The sequence below is a fragment of the Myotis myotis genome, unplaced genomic scaffold (assembly GCF_014108235.1).
Source record: "Myotis myotis isolate mMyoMyo1 unplaced genomic scaffold, mMyoMyo1.p scaffold_m19_p_3, whole genome shotgun sequence".
Classification (NCBI taxonomy): Eukaryota; Metazoa; Chordata; class Mammalia; order Chiroptera; family Vespertilionidae; genus Myotis; species Myotis myotis.
Genome location: NW_023416335.1, coordinates 66,691,706 through 66,709,320, shown reverse-complemented (window position 1 = coordinate 66,709,320; position 17,615 = coordinate 66,691,706).

The window sequence follows — 17,615 nt, the reverse complement described above, 5'->3', positions numbered from 1 at the left end:
CCACATCCAGATTCACTCTTCACATGATCTTCTTACCATTTCATAGGAAGACACACAGAGAATTAAAAGGAGCAAAGACATGCCCCAAAGGATCTATTTGTTTTTACTTAAAAAGAGGCCCCAACAATATTGTCAAACAGCCAAAGAAACCAGAATATCCAGGGTGCAAAGTCAGCTCAGGATGCTAATTCATGTGTTTATCTGTGTATACATGGTACCAAGAACAACTGAGCACAAAATTACGGCTTAATAAATATTGAAATGCAAATTAAAAAGAAGAAAAGAAGGAATATCAGAATCTTTGTTTGAGCTGCTGTGTTATTAGAAAGAAAACACACATTGTGCCATTTATCGTCACTCCAGAAAGACAGGTGCGACAGTTAATAGGCCACTGACAGGCGTCTGCTCCTGGAAGTCCACGGTGGAGCCTGAGCTAGCAGGGAAACTCAGAATTCACTCCATTTGAAGAGCCAGAGATCATGGAGCGATGCCCAAACTAGAGGGTTTTTTGGAAAAGATTGATTATTATTTGTGGATGAAAACATTTAACATTCATCTATTTTATACCCATGGAAACCTAGACACAAAGGAAAGATGAAAAATATTAGTATGATTGAGGCCCTAAGCAGACAGTGTCTGAATAGGATCTCAGAGCTCCATTAACCACTAAAGCACACAAAGTTAATTAGAAGGTTAAACATTTTGTAAAATGCTTTAAAGTTCAGTTTAGCTCTAGGGCAGTGGTTCTCAACCTTGGCTGCACATTATAATCACCTGGGAATCTTCTTAAAATCCTGATTTCTGGGCCTCATCCTCCAGAAATTCTGTTTCTTTGTTACTAATGTTGTGGCCTTCCCCCATAACAAAGAAACAGAATTTCCGGAGGATGAGGCCCAGAAATCAGGATTTTAAGAAGATTCCCAGGTGATTCTAATGTACAGCCAAGGTTGAGAACCACTGCTCTGCAGTGGTCAGCAAAGTGCGGCTCCGCAAAGTGCGGCTTGCGAGCCACATGCGGCACTTTGGCCCCTTGAGTGTGGCTCTTCCACAAAATACCGACTTCTGCACATGGGCCACGAAGTTTCAATCGCACTGTTCGTGCGCGCCCACACGTGGTATATTGTGGAAGAGCCACATTCAAGGGGCCAAAGAGCCATATGTGGCTCGCGAGCTGCAATTTGCTGACCAAGGCTCTAGGGTATCATGAATTAGGTTTTAAGCAGCTCTTCTCTATTCTATTTTTCTCTGAATATCTGATTGTTGACTGCTAAAATAAGACTAACTTTACTATTATCTGTTACAAGCGAACATTTTTGAGATTGCTGGTCTCTAAAAGCTTCCCAGACAGAATGCAGAAGGCAGGGATAATGCTGAGCATCAAACCTCAGGGATTGTTGTGGGTTAATTGCAAAGTTTATTTTCCTCTCTTTTTAGAATTCTATGTCATCTAGGGGTTCCCAGTCCACTGGTATGGATTCTGTTGCTTCGCTCCACATGTTTACTGAACAGCTGTGGAATGTGCCAGCCTGGTGTGCAGAGACCATGAGTCACATTGGCAGCACGTGTTCCCACTTTGCCATCATTTCCCATTGTTAAGTATCTCAACTGAAAATACATGGTCAACTTTCAAATGGCGTTGCAAAACCCATTTAGGTAAATCAATGGTAGATGATTGATGATAGATAGATAGATAGATAAATAGAGAGATAGAGAGATATATGATAGATGATAGATACACATGTATACAATTTAACATTCATACAACCTTTATTTTATATAAAAATAAACATAATTAACACTAGAATTATTCATTGATTCAAAAATTCCAAAGTGGCTAAATAATATGCACTCTATTTTTATAGATCATTATACAAATCAAAGGGAAAACATCATTGCTATTTCAGGAAACCAGCCTCGGGTTTAGAATGTATCTTGTATACCTATGCCTTGATTTTTTTCTTAATTGCGCAGATTTTAGAAAGTGGCTCTCATGAAATTCAATTACCATTTCTTAACGTCTCATGGTTCCCAGAGAATATGATTACAGTAAATCCCTAGAGATCATTACATTGGTCAATGAAAGGTGTCTACAGAGTAGGAAAGTGTCAACCAATCTGTCCTGAAACACAAATTATCTACCAAAGATGGTCTTTATAGAAAGCCCACAAGCAATTATATAATCCCCACCTTGCGCCAAGAACCACACTGGTTCTGCAACTCTCTGCTTCTGCCTTGTAAGAGCAGAGCACAGCCAGGAGAGAGGGGAGGAACAGGTAAAACTGGCAGTGTGAAACTGTGCACCAGCGGGTGTCTAGTCACAGCCTCTGTGCTCTAATGTACTTCAGTTTCCTAAGCAACTATGCTCCCCAGGAAACAGGTTAAACTGCTTCTATAGAAACTATTAACTGAGCAATTTCTCCTTCAAACCAGCCTTATAGAGAGAGTACAAGAATATGATGGAAGGATATTTTCTGCTTCCTCAGTCCTAGAGATTTTCTTGTGGAGTGTTTCTGAACTAGACTGGGTAAAGGTGAACCCATGCTTCCTTAAGTATTCATTACTTTTCTGCTTATTTCATTGCATATAATACAGATAAAACAATAGTACATGATGCTGTTTGTTCACTTGGTAGTTTTAAAAGGCTAGGGAAATTTCCCAGTTTGCTTATGGGACTAATTTGTTCTTTTCTTTTTCTAAACAATGGCACATAAATTAATATCTTCAACAGAACATTGCTTTAACCTGCTCATAATGAATAACAATTACTGAATTGAGTTACCATTATATATTATTAACAGAAACTCAAAGGTAATTTTAAATATAATAAAAATCCACATGCTAATTAAAGTACATATATTCTTGTGATTTCTATTTTTTTATTCACATCATCATGAAAGTTAATTTTTACTACTAGTTTGGTCTATTTAACCAATCTTTAAACATCCTGCATATTTCCCCTTTTTTATTAACTTCAAGACAAGTTAATATAAAAAATCTGGAAGTAAAAATTATCCAAAGGTTTAGGTATTTGAGAACACCAAAAGGAGGGAGAGTTATACAAAATAAATATATACAAAATCCTTGGCACATGTTATTGTGCTTATAGAGTAAAAAAGTAAAAGTATATGTACTTGTTTTCAGATATATTTTATCTTGTGAGATCATATGGAAGGTTTTTGTTCCTAATTCCTTACTCAGGGAATCCTGTATATAATAAAGAGGTAATATGCAAATTGACCATCACTCCAACACACAAGATGGCCACCACAAGATGGCGTGCAGGGGAAGGCAGTTGTCGGCGATCAGGCCAGCAGGAGAGGGAAGTTGAGAGGGACCAGGCCTGTAAGGGAGGGCAGTTGGGGGGACCAGGCCTGCAAGGGAGGGCAGTTAGGGGCAACCAGGCCTGCAGGGGAGGGCATTTGGGGGTGACCAGGCTGGCAAGAGAGTTCAGTTCCTGGCAATTGAGCTGGGAGGGGAGGGAATTTAGGGACTACCAGGCTGGCAAGGGAGGGAAGTTACTGGTGACTCGGCCAGCATGGGAGGGCAATTGGACACAGCCATGCCTGCAGGGGAGGGCAGTTAGGGGTGACCAGGCCAGTAGGGGAACGTTAGGCGTCAATCAGGCTGGCAGGAGAGTGGTTAAGGGGTAATCAGGCTGGCAGGCAAAAGCAGTTAGGGGCAATCAGGCAGGCAGGCAGGCGATCAGTTGGGAACCAGCAGTCCTGGATTGCAAGAGGGATGTCTGACTGCTGGGAGCCGGTCCATCCTTGCTGTTTCAAAGGACCTGGCATATATGGCATACTGTTAATATGTTTGCTCACCTTCTTGGCACTATGTGTTTTAACCAAGGTCTCTGAGAAAGGTTGTTTCCCCAGGTAGGGATTTTCCCCTGAAGTTAGGGAGGGAATAAAACCCCTCAACTAAGTGCCAGGCGGATAATTAATCACTTTAACTACGAACAATCATGCTTAAGCTACATAATCTTTACTCCCTGGAATGGAGATAAGAAACGCCCTAACCTTTGTAATAGAGATTGATAGGATTGAATCAACTGGTATAAATACAGATGTAACAAGACAGCAACAGACAGAACTTAGAATACAGAGCTTAGAACACAGAACTAAGAACACAGAACCTACTCAGAACCTAGAGACAGAAGAACTTCGCTGGAGAGAACATGGCAAAAGATCCTGGACTGAACCTGACTACAGAAATTGGCAAGAGAACCTGACTAGAACCTGGTGACTGAACCTGGCTGGAGAACCTAGCGAGGGAACATGGCTACAGAACCTGGCTGGAGAATCTGGAGAACCTAGCAAGAAAACATGGACACAGACCCTGGCAGGAGATCCTAAGCAGAACCTCTCTGGAGATCCAGACCAGAACTTGGCTGGAGATCCTGGCTAGGCTGCTGATCAACTGAACACTGTCTTCATGTCATTCCTTCTTCGCCGACTCCGTCCACACCTTTGGGGACCCCTGGACCTGCTGGGGCTGGACCCCGGCATCTGACTGCCAGTGTAAGCCTGATCCTGGAGGGGTCCCAGATTGGAGAGAGTGCAGGCTGGGCTGAGGGTCAACCCACTGTGCATGAATTTCATGCACCAGGCCTCTAGTACAATCATAAATGTCTGTTCAGTAGATTTAAAACATGTATATCTAGGAAAGCTGTATCAGACCATCTATTCACAATGAGAAGATATTTGTTCTTCTCTGCATTATATTAAATATACAAATATGACTAGAAGAACAAGAAAGGTAAAAACATCTAAATTGTCATCTCCTTAAATTAGGCACTATTCATAGATTATAATTGCATGCATCTCCTCATGCAGATATATATTCTATAAATATACATACAAACATTCTTTTACTTAAATAATATAGCATAGTATTATTTTATCATATGAATATTTGTTTTAATTTTTTTTCATAATCTTATCACGCTCCTCCCTATAACTTACATTTTTGGTGTTTGTAAATTTGATATGCAAGAGAGTCATATTTACAAATTTTATATTAGATATAATAGGTCAATTAATTTTTGTCTGTTGACTTTGCTTTTGATATATCTTAAGGCTTATGAAGTTCTTGTTTTAGATTTTTATATAATTACATATTCTTTTATAACTTTCAGCTTTGCAGTATTTTTTTATTCTCATCCAAAGATATGTATCTATTGATTTTAGAGAGAGAAGAAGGAAGAGAGAGAGAGAGAGAGAGAGAGAGAGAGAGAGAGAGAGACATTGATGTAAGAGAAATTGATTATTTGCCTTCCGCAGGTGCCCTGGCTGGAGATTGAACCCAAAACTTTTCAGTGTACAGGACGATGCTCCAACCAACTGAGCAACCCAGACAGGGAAGTTTTCCAGTATTTTTAAAATACACAATCCTATCTAATAAAAGAGAAACATGGTAATTAGCGTACGACCACTACCCTTCCCATTGGCTAATCAGGGTGATATGCAAATTAACTGCCAGCCAAGATGGCGGCCGGCAGCCAGGCAGCTTGAAACTAACATGAGGCTTGCTTGCTTCAGTGACGAAGGAATCCAACGTTCCCCGCCTGCCTTGCCGGCCTCTGAGCTTGCAGTTTGAAACATTGTAACAAATATAGAAGCTAAACAAAACCCCAGAAACCTGCTTTCAGTTAGCTGGGATCTCAGAGCTGGAGTTGATACAGTATCTCAATTATAGAACACAAACAAACCAGATACCTGCTTGCAGCAGCAGAGGCCTCAGAGCTGGAGCCAGAGCTAAAGCTGGCCCAGAATAAAAAAAAAAGAAAAAAAGGAGTGGTTAGGAGCTTCAGTCACTCGCCAGCCTGAAAACAGCCCTCAGCCCCTCCCCCAGACTGGCCAGGCACCCCAGTGGGGACCCCCACCCTGAAGGATGTGTGACCAGCTGCAAACAGCCATCATCCCCTCATCCAGGCTGGCCAGGCACCCCAGTGGGGACCCCCACCCTGAAGGGTGTGTGACCAGCTGCAAACAGCCATCATCCCCTCACCCAGGCTGGACAGGCACCCCAGTGGGGACCCTAACCCTGATCCAGGACACCCGTCAGGGCAAACCAGTCAGCCCCTACCCATGCACCAGGCCTCTATCCTATATAGTAAAAGCGTAATATGCCTCCCAGCACCAGGATCAGTGTGACAGGGGCCAGCACCCAAACCCCCTGATCGCCCTGCATCTCTGTGTGTGACAGGGGGCAGGGCCACAATCTCCCTATCCGCCCTGCTCTGTTCATGACAGGGGAAGGCTCCCCAACCCCCTGATCAGTCCTGCTCTGTGCCTGATAGGGGGGAGCTCTCCAACCCCCTGATCACCCTGCGGCTCTGTGTGTGACAGGCTGCAGTGCCCCAACCCCCTGATAGGCCCTGCTCTGTGTGTGACGGGGTACAGCCATAACCTCCCCATTGGCCCTGCCCTGAGTGTGAGAGTGGTGGCACCCCAACCCCCTGATCCGCCTTGCTCTGTGTATGGCAGGGGGCAGTGCCCTAACTCCCCTATCGTCCCTACTCTGTGAGTGACAGGGGGGAGCTCCCCAACCCCCTGATGGGCCCTGCTCTGTGCGTGACAGCGGGGAGCTCCCCAACACCCTGATGTGCCCTGCTCTGTGTATGGCAGGGGGTGGTGCCCCAACTCCCTTATCAGCCCTGCTCTGTGGGTGACAGGGGGGAGCTCCCCAACCCCCTGATCGACCCTCCTCTGTGGGTGACAGGGTACGGAGCCCCAACCCCCCTGATGGGCCCTGCTCTGTGAGTGACAGGGGGCAGCGCCCCAACCCCTTGATTGGCCCTGCTCTGTGCATGACAGGGGGTGGCGCCACAACCTCCCCATCGACCCTGCCTTGAGTGTGACAGGGGGCAGTGCCCAACCCCCCAATTGGCCCTACCCTGAGCGTGACTGAGGGTGGCATTGCAACCTCCTAATCCACCCTGCTCTGTGCATGACAGGGGGCGGTGCCCTAACTCCCCAATTGGCCCTGCTCTGAGCCTGACCAGGGGCTGCACCTAGGGACTGGGCCTGCCTTCTGCCACCCGGGAGCAGACCTAAGCCAGCAGGTCGTTATCTCGCGAGGGGTCCCAGACTGTGAGAGGACACAAGCCAGGCTGAGGGACTCCCCTCCCCCCGCAAGTGCACATATTTTTGTGCACCGGGCCTCTAGTATATATATAATTTATATATTTTTATAGAAATTATCTTTTCATGTTTTTGTTTTGTTTTCTATATTTTTGTCATTGTGAGTAATAAAAATATATTTCTCTTAATTTAGAGTCTATATTTATTTATTTTTTCATACATAATGAGCTGAAAGGAGAGTTCTTATATTTTGTCATATACATAGAACACATAGGCTTATTAGCCACAGATAATTATTTTAATCTTGGAAGTTAGCTGTTATTTATCATTGAGTTTCCAGAGAAAATCAATACCTAAATAGCATCTATAATAATAAAAACATAATATGCAAATTGACCAAATGGCTGAACAGTGGAACTGTTCATCTGGATGAACTTCTGGATGCAACCGGGGCTGCGAGTTCCTATTCTTCCACGAATTTCATGCATTGGGCCTCTAGTAATAATATAATAATCACTTCTATGGAAATGCTTCTAAAAGTCACTTCACATTTTTCTGCTTTGTTAATAATGTTTACCTGGAATGATTTTATTTTTTATTAAATCATTAGATCAGAATTGTCTTTATAAACATTAGCAATTCCATTGTTCATTGATGACTTTAGCCAATTTCTTCCTTCATCTTATGCCTCACAAACATAGTTTACCACTGCTGCCTCAATATTCTCTCTACATAAGGTAGTGGAAATACACACCTGAACTCCTCCCAGCTAATACTCTAAATGCTTTACCACAAGAAATATAAATGCTGAAATTCTTCAAATGTTCACTACTAAACTTGTTTCTTCTTTCACTACACTCTGTTGATAGTTGATTTGTGAGTTGAATTGTGTCCCACAAAATGATATGTTGGATTCCTGACCTTCAATACTTCAAAATTCAACCTTAATTGGAAATAATGTTATTGTGGATGTAATTAGTTAAGATGAGGTCATACTGGAGTAGTCTGGGACCTTAATCCAATATAACTGGTGTCCTTACAATTAGAAGAGAGAGACACACAAAAAGGTCATATGAAGACACAGAAGCACACAGAGAAGACAGCCATGTGAAGATGGGGACAAATATAGTAAGAAGATTACCACAAGTCAACGAATACCTGTCCTACCAGAAGCCAGAAGAGAAAAGCGAAAGTGCTTTCCTGGAGGCTTCAAAGAAACCATGGCTTCACAGACACCTTGGTTTTGGACTTCAAGCCTCCAGAACTGTGAGGGAATAAATTTCTGTTGTTTTAAGTCACCTAGTTTGTGGTACTTTGTTATGGCAGGCCTAGTGACACCACGTAATTAACCTACCTATTAATAACAGGAAAGGAGCAAAGGGGAAGTCAGCCATTGTAGGCATATCATTTGGACAGTTTCATTAGAAAGCTACAACTTTACACTCCACAGAGTTCCAACAAAGGGAAGATAGACTCATGCCCAGTAAAAATGGGGAGACTAGAGAAGGTGCTTGCTGTCAATCACACCTGGGGACAAAGATGGTTGGCTAGACTGGGTGTGGCCACTACAAGAATGCAGAAATTTGGGATACTTAAATCTCTGAACAAAGAAGTTCTCTCTCTTATGTTCTTGTTTCTTCTTACTGTTCTTGGGACTCGGGACTTGTGTGACTCTGGGTTTGTCGGGCTCCCCTTGAATTCACCCACTTGGCTCACATCTAATAGGCTAATGGACTGCAACTAGTTTGATTCTGGTTATATTCGCAGCCAAGGCAGCAGGTCCTGTGGAAAAGTCCCACTTGGGAAGGAAACTCTGGACACTGACTTTGTGTCTAGATTTACTGAAACCTCAGTTACACTTTTTCTCTGACTAGACCTAAAAAAACGGGGCTTTGGAAAACCAGGAATGTAATTCCATGCAAATAACAATCACTCATTCTCCCATGCAAGTCCCAGAAAATTATTTTTCTTGAGGTATCATAAGAACTCTGCCCCCAGCAGCCAGTGGGCAAAAGGATTCCCCCTCACTTTGTCTGATAACACAAGGAAACTAATAGAGTGAAGTGGTCTCTTCCCAAGATTATGCTTCATTCAAGTCTGTATCATCAATGCCAGTTCCTCTTTTAATGTATAGGTAAAACATACAAACCAAAAATTACCTTCAGAGAGATCTAAGATGGCAGCTGACAGGATGGCAGTGAGGAAGAGAGTGTGAGTAGGTGAGGGAGCGAAAGCGGAGTACGTGGACGTGTGGGGCGTGTGTGTGTGTGTGTGTGTGTGTGTGTGTGTGTGTGTGTGTGTGTGTGTGAATGAGGGACAGTTATATCTACAGGACGGTTGAGGGCTGGCAGACCGGGCTCCCCTGGCCAGGCAGCTACTGCTAATGCTGCAGTCTCTCCCAGGGCAGCTGGCTCTGGTGCAGAGACCATGCCATTTCGAAGGGGAGTGCTGCTGTGACTGGGAGTCCAGCCTCACCTCCACCCGGGACCCTACAGCCACACTGGCCAGAGACCTGCTGCTTTGGCTTCGAACCCACAAACACTGAGAGTCCAGTATCCCTGGCCATGGGTGCCATGGGTGTCTCCAGGGGGAGACAATGGCAGCTGAATAGGCAGACAGGTCCTGCACCTTCTCATGGAGCAGATAGAAGAAACAACTAAATCGAATAACATCCATCTGGAATTGGCAAATTAAACAGCTGGTGAGACAATCTACAGCTGAAAAGGACAGAGGTCACCTAGAGAATGGTAGGTTTGGGGATCTGGGGTGGAGAGAGTGATACCCAGCCACTGTGATGAGAGGGTCTGAAGGAACTGTGCTGCACCAAGTTGCATCCCTTGGGGACACACATTACACTTGACTGTGGAAGGGGGTCCACAAGGCTGCTAGCAGCAGGGGATTCTAGATCTAAGCCCACAGCCATGGGAGGTTGCACCCAGAAAGGCAGCCTGAAGTTCTGTACTGGCTGTGTAGTACCGGGGAGAGAGAGACATACAGTGGTGTGGTTTGCTCTGACTTTATATTTTCCTTGCTTTTACTTGCTAAACCCAGTGCATAGGATCTTTCAATTACAAAGACTCACTCACCCAGGTTGTGGAGCAGGTGGAGGAGGTTTTGTGGAGGCAGGGGAGCAAAGCAGGGGGAAGCGACCAGGAATCCAGCTCTGGGACAGTCCAGTCCCTCCAAACCTGAACAGACATTTTTCTCCTGAAAAGCCAGCCCCTCCCAGCAGTGCAGCCACACCCAACCTTGAGCTAAGTAGGGAAACAAGGATGCTGAATACCCCCAGGGACTCCTCAGGGACTGGGTTGAGGGGCCATTTGGTCCTGGAAACTAATACAGCAACACCCCACCTAAAGTCTGTGTAAGAAATAGTTGCTCGTGTAAATACAGCTGAAAGCAGGCAAACAAACAAAGTGGGTAGATTGGTCCCACCTACCTGAAACCAAGCCTGTGAAGACAGACACAGAGGAGTGGTGGATCGCTGGGAACTTCAACAGGGTGCTGACTACCTAACAGGAAACTGAGATGTGGCAGACAGAAGAGTAGAGAGTGGTCTTAAACCAGACCCCATGGGGCATTAAAACTCAGCTGAAGCGAACGACACTTTACTTCTTCACTTTTTAATTTTTTTTTTACTTAAGAAAGAAAAGGGGAAATTTTTTTTCTTTATTTTATTATATATAATTTTTTAAAACCTTTTATTTTTTTTGGATTAGTGTTCTACATTCCATTTTTATTTTTTTTTTTATCAGTTTACTTTACCTCATTTTTCTCTTTTTTGCCAATCTTTTCGTCCTCACTTGTTCCTTTTTCATCCTGTTTCTTTTCTCCTTTCCTGCTTTAGTTTTCTCTCCCTCTTTTCTTTTTACTCCTTGTTAAATATTAATTTTCTTTATCTGCTTTATTCATGCATTACTATTATAGTAGTCTATATAGGCTTACTCATATATCTAATTTCCTCTTCCCTGCTCCAAGTCCATGCACCCTTCTCTTTCTTCTTCGCTAGCAAATTTTTAATTTATTTTTAAATTAATTAATTAATTTTTTATGCTTTTGTTTTTCCTCTCCTCACTTGCTCTCTTCTCCTAATTGTTTAATTAGTTTACTCACCAAGGAAACTATGTGCTCTCTACTCTATTCTCCTTGTCCAAAAATAGATGAATAGATAAATAGATAGATAGATTAAAGAAAGGGAATTTTGTTATTGATTATCTTATTTTTTACTTTTCTTCTTATCCACTCATTCTCTTTCTACCTCCTCTATACTGAACTGTGGCCATTCCCCCATTCATTAAATTCCTTTAACTTACCTTCTGGAAATAAGCTCTGCTTCTTCAGATTCAGTTTCTCCCTTTTTTTCTGGGTGTTTGTTGTTTGCATTTTTTGGTTTATTTGTTTGTTTTGTGGAGTTTTCTCTTCATATACCTTTTTTAACTTCCCCTTGTTTTTCTCCTTTTTCTTAACCTTTTTTCCTTTCCTCAATATTATTTCTGTGCTCTATTCTCTCCCTTAATTCTCTTTTCTCTGGTGGTCACCTTTATTGGGGTTATTGGTGTCGTGAATACATTTGTGTTTTGTTCCCTATGTGTTGTGTCTTGTCAAGTTGTATTTTGTGCCTTTTGGCCAATGTGGTAGAGAGTAAGCCATATAACCAGACACTGTGAGAGGAGCAAAAATGGGGAGACAAAGAAACAGCCCCCATATGAAAGAGAAGGAGGAATCATCAGAAAAGGAAGTAAATGAAATGGAGGCAAACAATTTGTCACAGAAAGAATTGAAAGCAATGGTACTAAGGACACTGAAAAGGATGGAGGACAAATTCAACAACTTGGGTAAGAATTAACAGGAAATGAAGAACCAAGTAGAAATGAAGAATGACATTGCTGCAATAAAGAACACAATAGAAAACATCAACAGCAGACTAGAAGAAGTGAAGGATCACATCAGTGAGCTAGATAACAAGGTAGAAAAAGTAGCCAAGCAGAGAAGCAACTGGACAAAAAATTTAAAAAAGCAGGAGGAGAGCCTATGGGAACTTTGGGAAAACATGAAACAAAACAACTCCTGCTAATAGGGGTACCAGAAGGAGAGGAAACAGAGCAAGGAATAGAGAACCTGTTTAAAGAAATAATAAGAGAAAACTTCCCTGATATTGGGAAGAAAAACTCACAGAAGTCCAAGAAGCTCACAAAGTCCCAAACAAGATGAACACAAAAAGACCAACACTGAGACATATCATAATCAAATTGGCAAACACCAACGACAAAGTAAGAATCTTAAAGGCTCCCAGAGAGAGACAGAAAGTTACCTATAAAGGATCTTCCTTTATACTATCAACTGATTTCTCAACAGAAACACATCAGGCCATAAGGGAATGGCATGAAATATACAAAGTGATGCAAAGCAAGGGACTGAATCTAAGAATACTATACCTAGCAAGGCTAACATTAAAAATTGGAGGTGAAATCAGGAGCTTCACAGACAAAAAAGGGTTTAAGGAGTTTATTATCAACAAGCCACCAATGGAAGAATTGCTAAAGGGTCTGCTGTAAAGAAAAGAATAGGAAGGGAAGAAAGAACACAGGCATAAAGAAAAAAAAATGGCAACAAACAAATACCTATCAATAATAACTTTAAACATAAATAAATTAAATGCTTCAATCAAAAGACATAGGGTAGCTGAATGGATAAGAAAACAAGACCCATATATCTGCTTTCTACAAGAGACCCACCTCAAAACAAAGTACTCACACAGATTGATAGTGAAGGGATAGAAAAAAATGTTTCAGACTAATGGAAATGTAAAAAAACTGGGGTAGCAATACTTATATCTGACAAAATAGACCTCAGAGTGAAGGCCATAACAAGAGATAAGGAAGGCCACTTCATAATACTGAAGTGAACAACTCAACAAGAGTATGTAACTCTGGCAAACATATATGCATCCAATATAAGAGAACCCAAATACAAAAAAACAAAAAACAAAAAAACAACAAAAAACAAAAACTTCTGGAAGATATCAAGTGTGAGATCATCAGTAATGCAGTCATAGTAGGAGAGTTTAATACCTGGTTGACACCACTGGATAAATCCTCTAAACAAAAAAATCAGCAAAGAAACATCAATCCCAAATGACTCACTAGATTAGATGGAATTAATTGACATCTTCAGGACATTTCACCCTAAAGCCACAGAATATGCATTCTTCTTAAGAGCACATTGGACATTTTCAAAGATAGACCACATATTGGGTCACAGGGTAAGTGTATCTAAATTCAAGAAGATTAAAATTATATCAAGCATCTTCTCAGACAACAATTTCATAATATTACAAATAAACTACAATGAAAACAATAAAAAAAATTCAGACACTTTGAAGCTGAATAGCATGTTATTAAACAATGACTAGGTTACCAAAGAGATCAAAGAAGAAATAAAAAAAAAAAATCCTGGAAATGAATGACAGTGAAAACACAACCATTCAAAATCTATGGGACACGTTGAAAGCAGTCCTGAGAGAGAATTTCATAGCTCTACACGCCTACCTCAAAAAAACAAGGAAAAATGGTCATAAATTATCTAATGCTACAACTTAAAGAATTAGAGAGAGAGCAACAAGAAAAGTCCAGCGTAAGCAGAAGGAAGGAAATAATAAGGATCAGAGTGGAAATAAATGACATAGAGGCCAAAAAAAATATAAAAAAATACAAAAGATCTTTGAAAGGATAAACAAGGTTGATGAACCTCTAGTCAGGCTCACCAAAAAACAGAGAGAAGACCCAAATTAACAAAATCAGAAAAGAAAGAGGTGAAGTAACAACAGACCCCACAGAAATGCAAAAGATTGTAATAATAATAATAATAATAATAATAATAATAATAATAATAATAATATAAACAGCTCTACTCCAACAAACTGGACAAAATGGACATATTATTAGAAAAATACAAGCTTCCAAAATTCAATCAGGAAGAATAAAAAGACCTGAATAGGTGGATAACTACCAATTAAATTGAAGCAGTAATCAAAAATCTTCCAACAAACAAAGCTCTGGTCTGGATGGCTTACAAGAGAGTTCTATAAAACATTCAAAGAGGTATTAAAACCTATCCTTTTCAGACTATTCCAAAAAATTTAAGAGCAAGGTATACTTCCAAGCTCTTTCTATGAAGTCAGCATTACTCTAATCCCCAAACCAGATAAAGACACCACGAAGAAAGAGAACTACAGACGAATATCCTTGATGAACATAGATGCTAAAATCCTCAACAAAATTCTAGCAAATAATATCTAGTAATACCTTATAAAGATCATACACCATGACCAAGTTGGAGTTATTTCAGGGATGCAAGGCTGGTACAATATCCGCAAATCAATAAACGTGATACAGCGCATAATCAAATTGAGAGACAAAAATCGCATAATCATATCTATCAATGCAGAAAAAGCATTTGACAAAATCCAACGCCCTTTCTTGATAAAAACTCTCAGAAAAGTGAGAATAGAGGGATCATACCGCAACATAATAAAAGCCTTCTATGACATACCTACAGCCAACATCACACTCAATGGTCAAAAACTAAAACCATTTCCCCTAAGAACAGGAACGAGAAAGGAATGCCCACATTCACCACTCCTGTTTGACATAGTGCTGGAAGTGCTAGCCATCTAAATCAAACAATAAGAAGAAATAAAAGGCATCCAAATTGGAAAAGAAGAAGTAAAACTGTCCTTTTTCACAGATGACATGATATTGTATGTAGACTCCATCAGAAAACCCTAACGATTCCATCAAAAAATTACTAGACTTAATAAATGAATTTGGCAATGTAGCATGATACAAAATTAACACCCAGAAGTCTATGGATTTTTTATATACCAATAAGGTATATAAAGAGAAGCTAATAAAACAATCCCATTTACCATTGCACCAAAAAAAAAAAAATTAAGATACCTAGAAATAAACTTAATTAAGGAGGTAAAAGACCTGTACTCAGAAAACTAGAGAACATTGAAAAAAAGAGTTAGAGGAAGACATAAACAAATGGAAGAACATACCATGTTTATAGATTGGTAGAATCAACATCATTAAAATATCCATACTACCCAAAGCAATTTATACATTCAATGCAATCCCCATTAAAATACCAACAGCATATTCCACAGACCTAGAACATACCCTCCAAAAGTTCATCTGGAATAAATAAAAGACCCCGAATATCCAAAGCAATCTGAGAAAGTAGAACAAAGTAGGAGGAATCATAATACCAGCTATCAAGCTGTATTACAAAGCCACTGTTCTCAAAACTGCCTGGTACTGGCACAAGAACAGACATATAGATCAATGGAACAGAACAGAGTACCCAGAGTTCGACCCAAGCCAATAGGCTCAATTAATATTTGACAAAGGAGGCAAGAGCATACAATGGAGTCAGGACAGTCTCGTCAACAAATGGTGCTCTGAAAATTGCTCAGATACATAAAAAAAAAAAAAAAGAAACTAGACCACCAACTTACACCATACACAAAAATAAACTCAAAATAGTTAAAGGACTTAAATGTAAGATGGGAAACCAGAAAAATCTTAGAAGATTACATAGGCAACAAAATATCAGACATATGTCATAGCAATATCTTTACCAATACAGCTCTTAGGGCAATGGAAACTAAGAAAATAAACAAAAGGGACTACATCAAAATAAAAAGCTTCTGCACAACAAAAGAAACTATCAACAAAACAACAAAAAAACCCACTACATGGGAGAACATATTTGCCAATGCTATCTCAGATAAGGATTTAATATCCAAAATTTACAGGGAACTCATACAACTTAACAAAAGTAGATAAACAATCCAATCAAAAAAGGGCAAAGTACCTAAATTACACTTTTTGAAAGAGGACATACAGAAGGCTGAGAGACATATGAAAACAAGCTTAAAGTCACTAATCATCTGAGAGATGCAAATAAAAACAACACTGAAGTACCATCTCATCCCAGTCAGAATGGCTATAATCAACAAATCAACCAAGGAAAAGTGCTGGTGAGGATGCAGAGAAAAAGGAATACCCATGCACTGCTGGTGGGAATGCAGACTGGTGCAGCCGCTATGGAAGACAGTATGGAGTTTCCTCAAAAAAATAAAAATTCAACTTTCATTTGACCCTGTGATCCCTCTTCTAGGAATATATCCCAAGAAACCAGAAACACCAATCAGAAAGGACATATGTACCCCTATGTTCATAGCAGCACAATTTATAACAGCTAAGATTTGGAAACAGCCTGTGTCCATCAACAGATGAGTGGATTAAAAAATGGTGGTACATTTACACAATGGAATACTATCCACACTAATAAAAGAGAAAGATGCAAATTGACCATACCTTCATGATGCCCACCAGCCAATCAGGAGTGAGTATGTAAATTAACCCAACAAAGATGGTGGGTTAATTTACATACACAGGTTCCCAGTGGCCGAGATGCTTGCATCATCACCATGGTGATGACACAGGTGTTCTATACTGCCCCAGGCGCTCTGGGCCTCTGGGCAGCGTGGGAAGGCGGAAAGGAGGCTCTGGCTGGAGTGAAGGCGGTGCCGGCAGCCAGGGGAAGGAAGGCCCATTCTTGCACGAGTCTTCATGCATCGGGCCTCTAGTGCTGCTATAAAAAAGAAGGAACTTTTACCATTTGCAACAGCATGGATGGCCCTGGAGAGCATTATACTAAGCATAATAAGCCAGTCAGAGAAAGATAAATATCACATGATCTCACTCATATGTAGGATACAATGAACATCATAAACTGATGAACAAAAGTAGATCCAGAGACAAAGAAACACTGAACAGACCATCAAACCTCAGAGAGAAGGCAGCAGATCGGTGTGGGGGGGAGAGGGGGTTAGACATCAACCAAAGGACTTGTATCCATGCATATTAGCGTAACCAATGGACACCAACACTGGGGCAGTGGGGGCTTGTTCTGGGGGGCACAAGTGCTGAGGGTGTCAATCGTGGGAAAGGAGACATATATAATGCTTTAAACAACAAAATATTGCTTTCAAATGTAATATTTTCAGTACAAACTCTTAATTTTTCCATTTCATCTTCTACTCCTTACCTATCTTCTTAAAACAAAAACTAAACAACAACAAAAAAAAAACACCAAGCATCCACATTACAGTGAATGGTATTACAATTTACAGAGCCATTCAAACTAAAAACTTAGGAATAACATTGTATCATTTTCCTTCTCTGAGAATGCACTGTCATCACCAATTCTGCCAAATTGCCTCTAAAATGAAAACTACGTTCTTCCTGGTTTCCTAACTTTCTATTGTACTAGCCCTCACCACCACCAATCCTAACATGAATAATTATAATAAACTATTAGCTTGTCTGACCTTTTCACTCTTGCTATATTTCCATATGAAAAAACAACACAATAACATTTTATAAATATAAGATAGATCTAATAACACCTTTGCTTAGCATTTCTAATGTTTCATCATTGCACCTAGACAAGAATTCA